Genomic DNA, 19,990 nt, shown 5'->3' on the forward strand with positions numbered 1-19,990 from the left:
AAAGGTAGCAGAAATTTACCAGACAGGTACATCAAAACCAAAAACAACAAAACCAGAGCTGTGCTTATTCTGCTGTCTTTATTTATTAATGTTTCCACCTGCCTCAAACCCAATCAGTTTTTACCTCAGTGTCTGTGGATTAATCATGTTACGGTTAAAGTAGAAATAAACAAAAGCTGCACAGCCTCACACTCTGTTGGTCTTGTTCTTCTGTGTCTCATTATTTTTTGAAAAAGGTATTTATGCTGCTGCTTTATGCTTTGTGAAAAAGGGACCAAACTTACTCAAAGCAGATTGTGACAGACAAATTTACAGATGTGTACATATAACACCTTATTTTAGTATTGCACAAGATGTGTTATGCTTTTTTTTCTAACATGTAACTCGTTCTATCTGTTGTTGGCATCAGTCCCATCATTCAGGTGTTTTATGTAGTTTGATGTAATTTTCTGTTGTTTGGTAGTTTTCCTTCAGTAACAGCAGAGGAGACAGCTGTATTTTATCAACCCTGTTGCATTATATGCTTGCAATTATGCCACAAAATAATGTTCAAGATGCCACGTCAGTATCCTTCAAAATGTTTCTGCAGTTCCCCTTCACAATACATCCACTCTTCATATGCTCTTGATTAACAAACAACACATAATAACCTTCAGTTGTCATCAGCCTCCAGATAAAGTCTCCATCTCTTCTAAAATCTCCTCATCAGCTTTTACACATGTGCACAAGACAAAAAAAAATGTATCAATGCCACTGTAAGACCCCTTTTTTTCCCTCAAAGGAATTACATTATTCTTTTGTAAATTGTTTGACAGACAGAAATCACCGCAGAGCTAACACTCATTAGGGACGGCGATAGCTGAGAATTACAACAGATGTCACAGAGGCCACCAGCTCACACCTCCATACTCTGAGTCCACCACTATGTAATCAGCAATCCCATTAGGAGACTGCAGATGAGGCATGAAAAGAATCAAGCTCTGATGCCCTGATGTAGGACGAGCAGCAGAGAAAACCAGCACTCGCTATGTCTTGTTTGATGCTGAGGATTTGTTGCCTCATCCACCACCACTTTGTTCGGGGACTTTGGGATTTGTGGTCAGGGATTACAGCGGGCCACAAAGGCAGCTTCTGAAGCAGATGATAACGGCAGCCAGTCGTTCTGACTGTGGAAGAGAGGCCAACAGTTGGGGCCCCAGACTTGCAAATCTGTCCGATGACTAATACAGAAATGTAGCAGAAGGAGGGGGCAGCCATGGTGGGACAAGTGTGCACTTTCAGCACTTGAATATTGAGTGTTTGAATCTTATTTAGAGTGTTTGAAATTCCCTCTTTCTGACACTTTCAGGGGAATCACCTGCAACACATGGACTTAATCATCAGGTGTTGGCCTGTTTAGTCATTTTCCTCCACCTGAAGTGTCCCCCCAGGTGCAGACGAGAGTAGACAGCTTTCTGAGAATAATGTGCAATCTAAATGTTTGCACTGCGCTCAAGGTAATGTGTTTTTTATTGCCTTATCATTATCATGGATGCAAATCTTTAAAAAGATAATCAACCCTGCATTAAAAGGATCAAAGAAAACAAAGGGAGGGAAAAAGCAAATTACTCGAGGAGAGGATTTCTCAAAAAGGGGGGTTTGTGAGCAGATTTTTGAGTGGTGTGCTGGATTTTTCATGTTTCATACCGAACAAAATGTCCCCCAGCCAGCAGCGGAGGGAAGGTGGAGCCAGGCCCTTCTGTTTGAATAAGATAACTCAGCGTGTTAATACAGAGGCAAAGGCAGCTGCGTCTTTTTCTTCTTTTAGGCAGATGTGGTTCATCTGGAGCCGGGCCAAAGATGGCACTCAGAGGAGCACTTGTGCTGGATGTGACTGCAAACACATTTTTGATAAAAGGAGAGAAAAGTGAAGTCCAACACTCAGATGAGCCGAGGCAGAACAAGTACTTGTAAACAATAGAGACAGGAACACACGCACAAGAGGAGTGCACTGTAAGGAATACGCTACCAAGGCTGATGTAGGGGGACAAACTGTGCGATGAATTGTAAACGAAAACCTACATTTAAAAATGGTCCACACTTACAGAGCTCTTCTGACTGCTCAGGATGCTTTCACCCTATGAGGAACAGAGACACACTAATGGCAGAGGATAATAGGTAAGGTGCACACTCACAATCTAAACCACACACAATCACAAACAAAAAAAAAAAATAGAACAAATAGAGCTCAGTGCATTACCTAAGAATGATCCAACATGTGACTGCATGAGCTGAGATTGAACCGTCAACCGTCTGATTGAGAAACATCTACCACTGAGCTGCAGCAGCTCCAGCAGGATGAAAATGCTAGCCAGATATTTACAACAGCTTACTCCCTGTTTCAGACTGAGCCAGAACTCTCAAATACTTTTTATTTATCCCTTTATCACCTCTCTCCGTCAACAATCCAAGAAGTTTATTTTGAAGGCATGCCAACTTGTTTGCATCATCTTTAGTGCCCCCTGTAGGCAAAGTGGGGCTTCTAATCTCTTCACTGATTTAATTCAGCCATGTGTTTCCTAATTAAACATCTTATCAAGCTGTCTCTAAACAATCAAACACATCACTCATGGTGGATCTTTGTTGTGGAAATAATTAAAAGGGTCCAGCAGTGACTTCTGACATATGCAGCTTAACAATAACAAACAGTCATCTTGTTGCTGGAGGTCAGTTTCTGTTGGCAGAGGAATCGGCTCATTAAGTCTCTTCCATAAATAACTAAAAAATACCCTCAAGAGATCTTAACATCTCATGATCTGTGATAGTGTGTTAACTACAAAGCTCGCTTAAGAAAAAAAAGTGAATCCATGAACTGAAACTTCTTCCTTTTCTTTGAGAAAAGATTAAGAACAGAATAGAATAGAACTTTATTGTCATTGGAACAAGTACAACGAAATTGAAGTCACAGCAGCAATCAAGAAAACAAAAGTATAAAAGTGTATCGAAAGCGCAAAAAGGTCTATAAGAGAATAGATGCTGACAGCTTGTCCATCATTCTCCAGTTCAGCCAGCCTCCACCTCCACAGGGTCCAGGACTGAGCTTCTTAAGTCATGCTCCATCTCTGTCTCCTAGATCTTGTCTACCCACAGCAGGTGAAGCTCTTCCAATGTGGTGTTGGTGTCTGATGTTAGCTCCTTTAGCCATGTCTGTGAATAGCATGATGCTACTCTGCCCTCTGGTATTCCCTCTGTTGCTGGGTTAGCACAGCTAGCTCGTCCATCTTATTGGAGATAGATCTTACGTTCCCAACAACAATGGATGGACGGACAGGTCTATGTTGTCACTTCTTAGCTCTCACCTGAGAACCAGCACGTTGTCATCACCTCTTTCCCCTCACCTTGTGGTAAGACATCAGGCCTTACACCAGTTAGCATTGACATGCTACAGGCTGCTAACAGCTGATTTTACATGAAATCAATGTAGCCATGGTTACATGTAGGATCTCCAGACAAACAAAGGAGAAAAAGTAGTAAAAATATCACTGAAGACACAAAAAGTTTGGTGTCCATGACCAACAAATGAGCCATACAAAGTAATGATCCACTCCAAATACAAAGATTAAGAAAAAGAGACGAAAAATTACAAGAAATGGACAAAGAAGAGAGAGCTGCTGCAAAAGGCAGCCATAGCCAACAGGGCGGCGCCTAGCTACTGAATTCAAAAACTTCAGAAACACAATGACGTGCAACTTTTCTCAGTTTTCCAAAGCACATACTAAATTATTTTGTTGTTATAAGCACAAGGTTGAAAACAGCAAGCGTTGACAAATATCTTTTTGACCACAACTTTCAGCTCAGTTAAAACGGAGGCAGGAAAATTTTCTGTTATATGTAGTTTTGATATTTTTCATATCATTTACAACACTCACAACACTGTCTTCCAGATAATTTGCACTTACACATTTGACACACATGCATCTGAGAAATAGCACATTACACATGCTTCAAGTATTTTCTCAGGGTGGCTTGCTTCTTCTCAGCTGACTTGATGTGCCAGGTGAAGTTTCCGCTCCTCTATTCACATTTGTATCAAACTTGTCAGCTGGAGATGATGAGCTTGCTGCAAAGTCAGATACTGACTGCACTATTGTTCCTTTCCTAGAAGTTACACATGAAGGACTTCAGGTGTTACATCAGGGATAAGTGGTGTTTGACATTGTACAGAAGCACTCAGGAATGTCTCACAAAAAGTGTGACATTCTTTTTCTTCCTCCAAGATAGCTTGGAGATTAATTGGCTGTGAAAACTTTCTAAAACAAGTGTATTTTGAAGCAGTTGAGCAGCTCTGCAGAGTTTTGTTATAACAAATAACCAGAGTGAGAGGCAGCAGGAGTGTTGATTGGTGCTCTGGGTGACCACAAATCTCAGAGAAGTGCTGGATGAGTGCTGTTTTTAGATTCTGAAAAATTACAAATGATGATTAGGGCAAGATGTGTTGCATTCACAGTTTTGATTGCTTAACTCCTTTTTTTGTCTTGTTACAATTGCTCTACTCTGCATGTTGTCCTCACACATCTCAGTTCAAGAGAAGAAAACGAAACTCTTTTTTTTTTGTCCTTATCATTTAACCATCTATAGAGCCCTTATAAAGACAAAACAATGCCTCTCAAGCTTATATTTGCTTTGGTGACTCATGCATTCCTTTTGATGACATCTTCAAAGTGTCATTAATAGCTTGATTCAAATAGTTGAGTACTGTCGACAAACAATATAGTACTTCTGTAAATGAAGCATTTGTGGAAGCAATTTTTAGCATTAAATGGTTTTACTTTGAGTGTATTGGTGGGTATATTTAGTAAGGTGGCAGTGAATTCAAGAAAGAATGAAAAAGCATAAGTGTCTGGGCTCAATTTATTTTGCAATGCAAAAGATATAATGTGGAAACAATAATCAATTTAAAGATCGTTTTACTGCAAGGAAGATAAACCTGAGCAAGTCATCCTTACAGAGTAGCACTATGGGGTTCAAATCCAGACATTAGCGCACTTGTATGGAACAGAATTGCCCTAACTTCCAATCAGAGCAGTCTGGACCAAGCTTCTCCTCTACCATGATAAACGGTAAAGAATATAAAGCTGAAGAACAGGTTGTTTGATGTGGTATGTTAGTGATGCCTCACAGGTTCCTCGTCTGAAGAAGGGACCTGCAAAGTGGCATAATAGAGTTGTGAATAATACTTAAAACATTCAGTGATCAGGTTCCGGGTTTTTAACACTAGCATGGTCCAACTCTCTAATATCAGGGAACAGAGCAGGCTTTTGAACTCCTATAGTGTACAGGAAAGCAGAGGTGAATGAAGAGATGCCTCCAAACAAGCAGGTTCCAGACTTGAATCCTGGTGGTGGCACGCTTGTTTAATTTTTACCACTGCCAACTCATCTTTGTTTGAGCGACCACAATGCATGAGAAATAACAACCCTGAACAAGCTGACCCTCTAAAGTAACTCATCAGTGTAGAAGCCTGTAACTGAATGTGTGGAGATTAACGTCCTGGCAGTGTACCTTGCATTTAAAGCAAAACTGTTCTTGCTTTCCACTGTTGCAGTCTTGACCATCATGCTTTTGAGCTACTATGATTCAGAGGAACGTTGAAACCCTGGCCAGGCCAATCCTGCAAAGCAACAATTTAGGGTGGGGGTTATCACAGAAGCCTCACAATGTGCGGGGTCTTGGATCAAACCCTGGTAGCAATATTATTCTGCGAATGACTGTTGATTTGGTGTCCTTAACTTAAATTAAAAAAATATCTTGGAATGCACCAGGCCGGGTTGAAAATGTGTTCATTTATTCATTAAATTCATGATTTATTGTTGACAACAAGGGATATGTTTGGAAAAAAACTGATGAAAAATCACCTCTTTATGAGCCAAAGGTGAGGTTAATATTTATCCACTGATATTGTTATAGAGACAATCAGCTTCTCTTCGAACACATCATTTTCCTGAGTCATGCAAATAATTAAAGAAAGTACCTTGGTAACATGCAGTTGGATGAACTTTGGCCAGTGGCAGGCCAATAATAGACTACAAGGTGTGAAGTTGCCAGAAGCACAAACTCAAGGATTTTTTTTATCTTTTTTAACGGAGATTCATCAATAATCAGGGGCATAAATCATTTAATGACAACTAAGAGGGGTGCATATTCAGTACAGGTGGAGCTTCAGCAATCATATGATTGCTAAAAGAAGATCTTTTTTTACCTGATCAGGCTTGATCTTTTTTTTTCTGGTTGAGAGGAGAACTGAAGTGTTCACTCTGGCAGAAAAATATAGGCTCTAATTACAATGATTATCCTGTTCCAGGCAATTTACCGTATTTGATTTTATAGGACTCTGAAAGTTTCAGCCATGTTGACTGTTAGACTTTTTATGTGTGTAGAAGAGACAGTGTCCCTGTCTGTAAACGCTCTACAGGTTGTGTACATGCTCAGACGACTGAGTGGCGAAATTCAACAAATTTTACAGCAGCGGATTGTTAGTGGACGTAGTTACACAGAGAGATGCTCAGAGGTTGAGGGGTTTGGTGTGAGGGGGAGGGAGGGGATTGGGGGCAGCCTCAGCATCAGCGCCCATGACGTCACCAGAGTTTAAAGTGGGCCGCGCTCCACGCAGTGAAGTAGAGGAGAGAGAAGAGAGAGGGAGCAGGCGGCGGGTCCTCCCAGGAACACCTGACTTCACTGTGTGTTGACACACGCCGCTTTAAACTCCTGAAAACTACCTGCTCCGGTACTTGTCTGCATTTTGACTTTTTCGCGCTCAGAAATATGGGAGACCGTGTTGCACCGTGGACCCGCTGAACGCTGTTTATTTGAAGGCGATAACTTTAAACGTGAAGTCTCCTGGGGGTGAGTTTAAAACCCTTTTATCTGTCTAAACCGAGCCTACAGACTTGATTGAATCGACACAGAAAGCTAATGAATCTGCAGCTAGCATGCAATGTCCCTCCTGTGTCTGCAGTGCTCAGCAGCTTTGCAGATGTTTGTTTAAGGATGTAAACTCCTTGTTTTTGGTCATTTTTCTGTTTCTACTGTGGGAACGGCGCGCTGTAACTTAAGGTGCATGCAGTCTCCAGCCGTTTGGAAAGCGCTGCTGTTGGCTGGTTGATGTGACAAATTGTGCTTTCTATTTAATTAGGCTATTGGCGAGTCCATCCCGTGGAAATGTGTATGCTGTGCCAAAGAAAAGGGCTGTATCATCCCGAGAGTTTTATAATCCCTGCAGCCATGTTAGTGTGCTTTAAACATGCTTCTTAGCCTGAATTATTTGCTTTAAAAACTATTTTTCAGGAGATTTTGACGGCTTGTGATGCAGTTGATAGCAGTGATGTAGGAGAATGTCAAAGGGTATATGTGACTTGTCGGCTTCAGTGTAAGTTGTATGAATTTGTAGCAGTGGGTTCCCTGTTTGTGATAAGTTTGATGGCTGATCCTAATAATTTATCTGACTACCATATAAAATGCAGTATTTCTATTTTGCATCTATGTTGCTGTGTCTCTTGAATTTAGATGAATTTCCTCACCAAATATAAGGATGAGGAGAGAAGCGAGCAGCTGTGATGAATATTTTGATTCAGTTCAGACTTCAGATCACATGCAGACTGTTATTCCACCTCGGAGCCACTAGATGACAACAGAGTGCAGGCTAAAGCGTCTGATTAAACTTGCATTAGTCTATCAGTCAATGAGCAGAACTGCACCATGGCTTGTTAATGAAATCATTACTGCTGTTGATTTCCTTTGTGGAGAAATAAACAGACTGAGAAGGCTTCTGTAGAATCAATGATTTTTATCAAATCACTGGCAGATACATTAGGGGAAACACACACACACACACACACACACACACACACACACACACACACACACACACACACACACACACACACACACACACACACACACCTCATTTAAACTAGCAGGAGCCCTACAGTAGATGCTGTTGTTTTGCCTTGTTGGAGCTGCATACATTGTAGCTTACACGCTCTGCGTGGCTTCTCGGCATTACAGCAATTTGTTATAAAGTCATTTATCACTTATGTGCAATGGCGTTGTAGCAAACTTGATTGTGTTTTGACCCTGAGACTGACACTGTGTTTACACTAAAACAATACAGTAGAATTTAGATTTCTGCGTTATTTTTCATTATTTTTCGACTTAATTTCTTGAAGCCTTGTTATCATGATATAACGTGTGCATGTCTTCCATCAACTCCCAATTCAAACATGCTCTGTTTGCCTTATACCAAAATAAAAAGCACATCGGCATGCAAAAATGAAAAAAAAAAAATTGAGCCAACCATACTTGTTTAAAGGCTGGCGGTTACTGTATGCCTTTGTGTTAAGAAGTTATGTAACTAGTTTGCAAGGATGACAGATAAAGCAGGTTTTAACTTTAAATCATATCAGATTTAGTGGACCAACATTTCTCACTTTTTCATTTGCTGCTTATTTTTGAATTTTCAAAATGTCAATTCCCAAGAAGTATAAAAACCTTTTTAATTGTTTGTTTTGTTATTTTTTTGGATTAAGAATTTAAGTGTTATCCTTCAGTTGTTATGATTCAGTCAATCTATAGGGGATACCTGGTGTTTTTGGACAACACTTGGTACTTAATGAACCCTGAAAATCCAATTATCTGTTTGAAGTTTGCAGAACGGCTCTACTTTTCAGTAAACAATTCTGAACAATAAAAACAAATTTTTATTGTATGCACACAGATTATTTTTATGGTCTCTTGTTAGTGTTGAACTCACACACAGTATGAGTCAGTAGGAGGATCAGCATGCACTCTGAAGTGCTGTAACATGTTCAGTGAGCTTCAAAGTTCTCATAAAGTGTTCATTTATTGAAACTTACGATCTGTAGGTGGTTGTTGTAAACTATGTGGTGGTCCTCCAGGGTTTAGGGCTGGTTCAAGCTGTGATTTCATATAACTTTTTCCAGCGATGAGCAGTCATGCAGCCAGAAAACAAATTGATACTCAGTTCAACTTCAGTGGCTTCGGCTCTCAGTTGAGCCAAGGATGACGTTTACCACGAAGACGCCTGAATATTCTCGCGTTGTTTAATGAGAAGCAAGCAGACACGTCTTTGTCTCCTTTTCTGAACTCTTCTAAAGCGAAGAATCCTTCAAGGGCACATAAGTGGCTTTGGCTCATTTTTTTCATAGTGTGTGCTTTATGGGGTAGTAAACCCTTCAAATGGAAATCCTGGTGTTTGTCTCAATCAATATGTTTAATTAGTGCTGATTAATGAAAGAGTGGCTGTGGAGGGCTGACAGCTCTCTCACTGCACAAGGACAGATTCTCTGTCTAACAGAGAGGAACTGCCTCCCATGATTGGGATATGACTTCAGAAGCATATAAGGGGTGAAAATATCAGATAAATGTTTAAGTTTCATTTCAAGCTGAATTGCATTTTTTGTTTGTTTAGAGGGCATGCTAATTTGTTCTTTAACTATCCAATAAATGTAATTACACTGCATGAGCTGCTGGGTTGCACCCATGCAAGTTCAATATTCTCTTAATCACATGGGAATTAAAAGATTTGGAAGGATCCATCAGCACATATGCTGAGCTGTAGTTTCTCCTGCAGGACAATGAGTTGTTGGCAGTGTGACCTGTGTTACATACAGCGTGAGTGTGCTGAACTTAATGAATGGGTTTGTTCCAGCTCATAAGGGCAAATCATCATAATCATCTCTGCAGTGTAAAAACCCTTTACTCTACTATATGTGAACACTCTACTGTAGTGAAATCTTTCCAGGCAGAGTTTCTCCCTGAGTTTGTTGTTTTCAACACTGTTTGCTGTCAGAGCCCTCAAAAGTAACAGCACCAATGACCTTTATTCTGCAAATTAAGCTGTTTTTGCTCCACGCTGACTGATAGATCTTATTATTTCAGCAAAAGTGCACTGAGCATCGAGCAAATACCCCGGAGCCATAGCAACTATATTAACAGAAGTTAATGAAATATACAGAGGCAGGACCTGGACTTTGTTTTACTTCTGAAAGCTGTGGCATTTACATTTTGGCCGTCTGTGGAGAGGGAATGAAAACGGTAGTAGCAGCTTGAACCTACCTGTTATCTCTTTTTGTGTATGTAAAAAGATTTGCACTGCACTGTATACTGTGTTGTTTAACTAAAAATGCACACGCTGTCTTAACTATTTTTTGTCTTGCACTTTCTCTTCTTGTGAGGCTGCATTTTGGAGTCAAATCATGGCCGTGCATGTTGTGCATCACAACAAAGTGCAAAGTGATGCTAAATTTTTAAGGCCACAAGCTTTTGCTTCTAAAACAGTGAAGCTAGCTGGCATTGGAAATTAAAAATCTGCAATTTAGATTCAGCTTCAATTCAATGTGAGCTGTCCCAAAGGTGTGACCATGTCTGCATCTGATTATGCTTGCATGCATTTAATTAATAATTCGACAATGCAAGGCATTGATGTCGGTCAGCCAGCACTCTGCAGGGGAATAGATTTCCTGAGCCTGATATCCAGCCACAGCCTCTTAGCGAGGAGCAGAAACGATGAGCTCAGGCAGATTTCAGATACAGGAGTGCCGGCGTGGAGCTGCGTTAATCCCCCCCTCCCTCAGGTTTGAGCGCTCCTGGGGAGGAAACGCAGCAGACAACAGCTCCTCATCGATGCTCGACCGCTCTCTGATTAATGCACTCATCAGTTCTTTTCTTGTTTGTTTTAATGACAAGCATGTCCCCAGTGGGAATCTGGTGACTTTTTGCAAATAGTGCTGATGCATCTGCTTACACCTGCCACTTCTCTCCCCCCCTCCCTCTTTCTTGTCTTGTGCGTGGACCGCTGCCATAAAGCCTGAGTCTTTTGACATGAGCAGGCTGTCAGCTACAGTGCAGGGAACAACACAACACTTTTTCCACTGGAGATACAGGAAACACACGAGCTGAGGAAATGAGCAGTGATAAGATCTCAGCGTGTTGGGATGTGTTGTGCTTTGTTGATAAGGCTATTATTCATCATTATGCCTTAGACAGCAAAAGCTCCTTTCTCGCCCACATCGCAGGCATATACACTCTTTATGCCGCTTACTCACTGCTGTACATTTTCAGAGTTTTACAAGCTTTTATTCCTGATTGCTTTGGACTTTGTGAATGAGTTAATCACTTGTTTAGACTGAGGAGGAACCGGAAGATGTTCAGTGAGCATAATGAATTCAGGCGATTCTTCTCTTTGGAGAGCTGAGGTTGTCGAGCGGCAGCAGAGAATTGAAACATGGTTTTCTCAGAAACATGCAGAATTAAATTTTTAATGTTGATCTGAAAGCCCAGAAAAGTTGCTTGGGCGCTCTTTCAAAACATTGGGAAAATCAGTTTAAGTGGATTTAATCTTTTGTATTAAAATCCCAAGAATAGAAATGTAGATGATGAATTGTGGCTGATAGAAAAAGACAATTTTTATGAAGAGAAAATCTGAAGAATCCTGACAGCACTCTTTCCTGATCTACGGAGGTTAAAACATCTAAAAATTATCCCATAATGTAGGGTTGTTTTAAAGACAGTGGCCATGATTCCCTGAACAAACGTGACGAGGCAACCCAAAATCCTTGATTGAGGCAGTTCTTAAATTAGATATCTGTGTTGCAAAAGCTTGCTGACAGCTTTCTGTGCATTAAAATGTGACATATTTACCTTTTTCAATGCTTCAGTTTGTGATTTTAAACGAGCATCTTCTTTTTAGACCTTAAAGATTTAGGCCAGATTTAAAAAGTAGTTAAGTGATACCAGTTTTCGATTGCCACTCCAGATAATGAAGAAAAGACAGAAAGCTGAGGTTGTCTCTGTTTATGCATTTGATTAAATACAACAGTTTAGTAACATTTAGCTCCATTATTCTATGTATGTTCCACTCAAATATACACAATTATCAGTTTTAGATGAATTTAATTAATGAAATGGAAAACAGGAACATTTCGTTTACGCTATAGATTTCAGAAATTTACTGATCATAATGTCAGGTTATGATTTATAGAACAGTGTACATGTTGATTCTAATTTTTATTAAACGTCAGCCAGTTTCAGTTTTAGATTCAATAGACATTGGGAATTAGGAAAAAGATGTTATCCTTTGATTGGATGTTAACTTTGGAGAGAGTTGCAGAGTTGCTGCTCTGATGAAGCTGTCTGCAGACTTTGTGTATTTTTCAAGTCAACCTCTTTAGCGTGAGCATTGGCTTATGCTAATTATTTTAAAATGCCATTCATCGGCCGGATTATTTGGCCGGCTCATTCATCAGTCTTTTGAGAGATTTCGAATGTTGCCACCCTGTTACTTTTTTAAAAATAAACTGGAAAACAGGTTACAATGTTAATGACTGTGTCTGGAAACATAATTCATCTCCCCCCTTGCTTAAGTCAGTGGGGTTGTAAAAAATATTGATATGACAACATATCACAATAACTTGACCTGTGATAAAAAATATCAATATTTCAACTCTTAATATCAATTTTTTTGTTAAAATAAAAATTCATATTTTAGTTGAGTTGTAAGTACAATACATCCTCCGCACCTCCACTGCTGTAGATGGTGTCAAAGAGCTGTTCTACTACTAGAAGTATATTCAAAATATTTTTTTCCTGCACTTAATGATGTGGGTTTTGATGCCTTAAACATCAGTGCTTTCTCTCTTAACTTGGGTCCGTTAGTTAAAAGTTATTTAAAGTTTAATTTTACAGTGTAGTAGACTGGTAAAACAAAACACTCATAGTCATGTTTTTGTGCAATATTAGATTTTTTTATGAGTGACATTAGTTACACCAAGTGACATTTATCAGTTTCACCAACTGACCATGTCTTTCACCCAATATATTTTTGCAACATTAGTTTAATGTCGCAGTAGTTCAAGTGACAAACTTGATTTACTTTATGTTTTCAAGTTAAGTGTATGTATGAAACACTGCACTGACTTTATTTTAACCACAACAAAATAGAAAGCTGTTTTAAATCAAATAGTTAACTGTGTGGAATATTGCAATATATTACAATACTGTGATATCGTGATATTATCGTGTCATGAGGTTCTTGTCAACATTCACCCCTAAAAGTCAGTGCCCCAGTTTGCCCCCCCCTGCTGTCCTCCTGGGGTATGAACATGATAGGGTTCTCACTGGATTGAATCTTCTTCCAATTTTTTCCTTTCATGACACAATATGTGATTTAACATGATAATTTTTTTCATTTTATTTATTTCATTAACAGAGACAATACATATTTAACATTGGCGTAAATATGCCAGAGATAGTCGATAGTCTAGTTTCCATCTGCAGTCCCAGGCCAGATGTTGAAATAGGCTATCTTATACCTGTGCCAGTGAGAGGCACATGAGAGGCTCTGGCCTGTAAAATCTGATTGGAAATGAATATGTAAAAGCCTTTCATAATTAATTTAGAATAGTTACCATAAAACCTGAACCTGAGGCTGAAAATATGTTACCTGGGTGTTTCAACAGCAACTCCTCATTGTCCGAGTAAAGTGACATGGTGATCATTAAGCACCTTTTATATTAAAGAGTGATTCAGCAACATGATCAATGAGGGTTGATCATCACCCTGACAAATGCAGACAGGGGGAGAGTTGTTGTGGTGCCACATTTGGCTGTCTATATGTGATTGATGATTAAAGCGGACAAATGATACAGTGTGCTCAACTGTCCATTAACGCTCTGATGACTATTAGAGTGTGATACCTCGCCCTTGGCTCTTTGCATGGACCTGCATCATAGTGTTTTCTCAGTGTGAGTGTGTGTATCTTTAATCTCAGTGCAGCTGAGTTGTGTAGAAGTGGAGCTGGATGCAGATACAGAGCTGCTTTCTGTTGTACACTTGGTCGCATGGATACCTGACATATAACATATTACTGCCACATCTCTACCACATGCTGTGCGCTTCCTGTTTAATAAATGTTGTAGATGCATCTCAGCCTGTCTGATCAGGCCCAGCCAGCAAACCCTGGCCTATTTCCAGTGTCTATAGTGATGGATCTTTGTGCTATCAGTGAGGCGCTTTGAGTCCTATAACATAAAGCCCCTGCGCTTATTCAGCACCCGGGTACCTTGCTTGTGATCAATGGCCAGCAGTCAGGACAGTGAATGGAGCACAGATTGAACCACATCTGGGATTTGGATGCTGAATAACTGCCCACTCAACAGGGGCGACTCATGAATAATACACACAGCCACGCCGAGTGTCCCATCTCATTTGGCCCCTCACAGGCGATGCTTTTGCACTCAGACCTGTCCAGAGAGCACAGGGTTGGAGCACTTGGCACCCCAAGCAGCCACAGCAGCATCAGGCAGTCCTTCTAGTCTCTGCTGCCATGGGGAGAGTGAGGAGAGTAATGGACACTGAAAGGGAAGCCTGTAAAACCGTGAGGGTGCACAGGAAGTGTGGCTTAACTGACAGCAATCTCTCCAGTCATTAAAGTTCGGTTTGTACATGAGTGTAGAAGAAATATTTACATACAGCACTTGGCAGAAGTTTTGGATGGATTTCTTACCAATAGTCTTGCTTCAAGTTTGAGTAAAAACATTTTATAATACTTGCAGTCTTGTGATGTATGACATATTTGCAGCAGCTATGTATCTCAGCTTTAACAAAATGAAGTTGTAATGAAGGAATTTGAGAATATGGTTAAACTGTGGAAAAATTGCAATTTTATTGCTGTGACAACACGCACATTTGTAGTTCAGAGTGAAAAAGGCTAAATTCATCATAGCAAAATATTTTGAGTCATCAAGCTATGATTTCACACTCAGCATGCATACAATTTTCTGATGTTGGAGGACTGGGTGTTTTGTGATAAAAACTAACGCCAGCTTTTCCCAACCCTAAAATTAGATGCTGCAAATTTAGTGATGGAAAAATCTGTTTTTTGGATTTAGTTTGGATTTTAAGTGCTCAAGTAAGGATGTGCTCAGACATTGTGCATTGTGTAAAGCTTGAAGAACAAAAGATGGAGTCAGAAACAGCGAGTAAAAACAATCACTACTTAATACTATGCGTCAGACTGTAATACTGAACACTGTAATCACTCATGACATATCTGTCCCACACCTACTGTGAGGCCCAGAATACAGCTATGTGCATTGTTTCCTCAGCCCTTCTCTTCTGCACTGTAATGATTTGAATCTTATTTCTTATACCTCCTGAATAGATCGCCGTGTTTTGGGAAATATTAAACCCCTATTCTGTCCAGTCAGTGATGAAAACCGACATCCTCCTCGCTTATTCATAAAGCAGGGTGAACAGAGGCATGGGCACTCCCCTCTTTTATACTTTTTAATGCATTCACTCTAAGTAGGCATATTTTACTCAAGAGGATTCAAGGACATTTAAAAGGTTATGGTGGCAAAAAAATGGACATGCATCTTTAATGCAGATCCAGCTGATGGGGGCTCTGGATTCTTTAAAATTGAGATCACTTGGTTGCAGCATAGCCAGGTTTAATGTGCTGCAGGAGCAAAAAATCCGATTTGATAATCATGATAGTAAGTCATGCCTCGTCCACTTATTGACAAGACTTGAACAAGAAGGTTAATGTGAAACATAACCAAGAGGAGGTGGGGGATTTGGCTTTTATAAAAGAACTTTTAATATTTTTGTAATTTGATGAAGATTTAAAGACATTAATAAATGCACAGTGATTTTTCTAAGTATTTCATAAGGCTTTGTACTTCTATAAATGAGAAGTGAAGTCCAGGCTGCACTTGATTGAGTGAGTGTTCTGAGTAATAACTGAATGGTAATTGGGTTACTCAATACTTACTGCATGCAAGTACAAATGTGAGTTATGTTTGTAGGAGATTAAACGTGCAGTTCCAACCTCCATGACTTATTATGAGCACAAAATCCTGCTTGATTCCTCACATGTCAGGTATCTATGAGCTGGTATTTATGATTTATTTTAAATACCAGCTCAAAAAAATCATTTTCAAATCACAGAGAAGAGAAGTTTTAAGAATGAGTAAGAATCTGTCAGACTGTTTTTTATTCTTCTTATCTTTCACAGTTGTTGCAGAAAATAGATCCTTCACATATAAGCTTGACTTCTGTCTGGCTGCTGTTAGAGTCTGGTTGTCGTAAAACTTCTGCTTCTGAACTCAGCTGAGACAGAAATGATGGTTATTGGCCCAGAGGCAACGAGCCACCTGTACAATAACTTTACTCTGTCACTGTGTTTCCTTTGTGTAGAGTAAAGAATCTGGGCGTTTGCTCTTTTATTTGATTCACACATAAAAGAGTTTACGAGAATGTCCTTTTCCCACCTCAGAATAGTGGTAAGATGAGATCAAACCACTGAAGAGTTTTTGAGGTGCATAGCTGGTTCAGAATATTTTGACCTGAGCACACAAATACGAGCCAATCACCTCAGAGCTGGCCTTTCTTCGTTGGTGGTCTGTCCAGGATAGAACAGATTTTAATTACTGCGACTAGCACACAAGCGGCAACCTCCGGTCTGAGAATATGAGGCAATGCGGAAGTGCTAAAATCTGCTGGTTCTGGAGTATTCACTTGAGGCTGGCTCCGGAAGTAGCAGAAGTCACATACACACCAAGCCAAAAAAAAAAAGACGTTTTCAAAACAGAAATTAACCTGTTTACAGCCTGGATCAAAAAAAGTCTCCTGTCTGTGTTGCTAATTTTACTACCGGCACCCACTGTACAGGGGTGAATTTTTGTCTAACGTGGCTGTTCAGAGGATATTAAGATCGCGAGCTCCCCCAATAAGAGGCAGAGCTGAGGGTCACGTGACGGCCGGCCCCCTATGGCTGCAGGCGAAGCCCTTGCCACTACCAATATGGCCGCTATAGCTGATGTGCTTCATTTTCAGTTTCAGAAAGAGACAGGTGACGTTGGCGAGACTACGTCCATGTTTTATACAGTCTATGCTAGCACATGAAATTGTAAATGGCAGTGGCACCCTCATACTTGACTGACCTGGTGGACCCACGTGTGATGACATGAAGGCCGCACCACGCTGAACCGAAATTGAATTTTGTGTTTTTGAATTTAAGGAATACAGATAGTTGATTTTTTTTTAAATTGATGTTTAATACAGCTTCAAGGCAAATTGATTTGGTTTGGTAACTTTAAATTCATTTTCAGGATTTGCTTTTCACATTCAGTTTCTTGTGACTCAAATCTCAGCCGATATATGTCTTACTATTAGTAAAAAATTGTCTCATCAGACTTAATGAGAGCTCTGTTTAACTGACAAGGCCAGAAAATGTCTTATTTCAAGATAAAGAAGACAAAAGGAGCCCTTAGTCGCTTTAAAAAATATCTGCCAAGTAGGGTAAGAGAAAAAGAAAAATATGATTATCAAGTTTCTTGATATAAGAATAATGCCTTAATAAACAAAAATGAACAAGTACATTTTCCTGACCTTATTGGTATTTCTTTTTACTCTTTACAAACTACTAGGGTGTCATCTCTGCCTTTTAATATCTTGAATTAAGATTTTTTTCTGGATCTGTCAGGTGAATGTGACTCATGTTAACTCTGCTAAGACATTTTTTCAAAACAAAAAAAAAAAAAAGGGTTTAAACTTCAGCTTTGGGTGTAAAGTGAGGGCATCACAGCTAGAGTGTTCATGAAACAATGCATAGCTGCATCTTGCTGATATCACAAAGCCAATATTGTGACTTTACATAGTATTCTTTATTCATATGGATCTATTTTTGTATAGAAACATTAAAAAAAGAGCTGGTTCCACTCAACTTTACAAAACAGTTGAACACTACTGATTTCTCTGTATTACAGGACAAATACCAGCAGCATGTCAGTGTATCACTCGCAGGGCTAGCTCAGTGGAATGTTACTGTTTTATTCAATGATATTTTGCTGATGCTGTCTTTGGACTTCTTGTGAAGATTGAAGTTGAATCCAGGGCTTTTCTATGAGTGTATCAGTACATCTGTGTAAATAAAAGTGCTCCTGCATATTCTGATCTGTACTCTTTTATATGTCATGTTTCTCTAAGTGCATGAACAATGTCAACCTCAGATCTCTCTTTATAAAACAGAAATCACCTCCCTGTGAGAGCTCATAGCATTGTCTGCACAGAAAGCAAGGTGCATCCAAGCACAGTGGCTTTTCTCATCCTCGCCTCCCCCCCTCGTCTACTTCACACACCGCTTACCCTGCGACATTTGGGACGAGTTTCTCACTGCTTGGCTTCTCACATCTTGGACACTGACACAAAATAAATGAAGACACAAAGAAGACACAAGGTTCAGAGTTGGAAGGGGTTGGTGGCTGAGGTGTGAAACTATTGGGCTGTAAAATTGCCCTGGCAGCCGTGCTGTTGTTTCAGCATTTCATGGAGAGCTGCTCCACTAGCGTCCCTATACTCGCTTGCTTGGTGCCCTCTTCCCTCCACTTTTTTTTTCACCATTTGTTTTTCTGTCCACACTAGGCCTCTGCTGAGTTTGGCCTTCTCTTTCTTACTTTATAAAATGCTATAATGGCCATCTGAGCTGCTTGGTATGCAAGCTTGTGCTCCTTTGGCCAGAGAAGCAGAGTAATAGAGTATTTCAGTTTTGTCCTCTTGGTGGGGGAGAGCAGAAGGTTTTACAGGCTAATATTCACACATTAATTTGTCCTAAGAAGTCCAACTGTTCTCCAGCAGCTTTCATTACTTGCAATCAGTCACAGGGTGGTTAATTGTCTGTGTGGGGAAGGAGTGAGGAAGAGCCTGAGTGGAGCCTCCTCCTGGAGGCAGCAGGAGGCCAGAGCCGGGCTGTGCAGAGAGGACAGACGTAGCGCAGAGGGCATCTCAACAAATTTGGCCGTCATTGTGATGCCTAGGGTTTGTTATTAGAAGCATGTGGTGAAACATAGTCACTACTCTGAGCTGCGGGCAGAGCTATGTGACATCAGGAACATTGTTATTTGGGTTCATTAAGTGCTGTTGTTTCACTAATTAGTTTTTCTTCCAGAAGTATGGGCCTACAGCTGATAATTGGTGACATGTTTATGACTGAAGATTCTGTCACGTCAATAAGAACTTAAATCCAATTAGTTGCAAAAAAGTGATTATGGTTGGCACGTAGAAAATCTCATAATAAAACGAGGGCAGAGGAGCTGTATGCCCTTTTCTATTATCTATATTTGATGATCATGTTTACTCACATTAGTTTTAAATTTCCTGCTCTTTCTTTGAAGCACTTCTGAACAGATGGCTCGGCCAGCCCTGCTGCTCTCCTCCCTTGTGTCTGATTCTACATTCATAAAGCTAATGTTAGACTAGATTAGTTCCTCTGATGTCCATGAAGCGGCTTCTTATTATTGCCTGTGGTTGCGAGTGTACAGACTGCTGTCGGGGAGCAAGCAGGACAGTGTTTGTGTGCTCTGCCAAGCTGCAGAAAGTCTTTGTGCCCGGAGTGAAGGGAATGAAAAAAAAAGTACGAGGAGAGGCTCCCTCCAATGGGCTGTGTCTGGTGTTGGCCTGCCCCACGGTAAGGCAAGGTTATTCAGATGAAAGATGGTGTTGAGATTAGTGAGCCCTGCCTGAACGCGTGGACGTCCAGCATGCCGCACTGCGTGATTTATGGGAGTCGTGATATCAGCGGTCGCCACATGAATAAACCATGTGGCCAGAATTAAGCTCCTGTTAAACGACGCACAGCATTTTTCCCAGGTGTCTCAAACTCCAAGTGGAAATCACAGTCAGGAAAGTTGTGTTGTTGCGCTCTCATGTAAGGACCTATGCCTGGCTAAAGAGCCACCGGTGTTAAATCTCCTTTAAGGATTTCTTAATCCTTGATAATTCCCACAGCGCTTCTCATGCTTCAGCTGTGGGTCAGAAGTTCACTGATGGTGACAGGGTGGCTTGAATCACAAAGTTCCTGATGCAACATCAATTGCGATGCAGCCAAGTTGAAAAGGTTATGATGAACTAAATTATGAATTTCAAGCCCATAATT

At 40.3% G+C, this 19,990-nt stretch overlaps 1 protein-coding gene across 7 annotated transcripts in view; it reads left to right on the forward strand.

The window, feature by feature from the left end:
• The first annotated feature begins 6,664 nt into the window (after nt 1-6,664).
• The window catches only part of megf11 (multiple EGF-like-domains 11), an 83,384-nt gene continuing 70,058 nt past the window's right edge, over nt 6,665-19,990 (forward strand). For all 7 annotated transcript variants that reach the window (XM_074677597.1, XM_074677601.1, XM_074677604.1 and 4 more), the window contains exon 1: nt 6,665-6,882. The gene's annotated coding sequence lies outside the window, so the exon portion shown is untranslated. The remainder of the gene's footprint in view (nt 6,883-19,990) is intronic.

The sequence above is a fragment of the Halichoeres trimaculatus genome, unplaced genomic scaffold, assembly GCF_033239565.1.
Source record: "Halichoeres trimaculatus isolate MK-OKI-2021-1 unplaced genomic scaffold, fHalTri1.1 fHalTri1_scaffold_10, whole genome shotgun sequence".
Taxonomy (NCBI): Eukaryota; Metazoa; Chordata; class Actinopteri; order Labriformes; family Labridae; genus Halichoeres; species Halichoeres trimaculatus.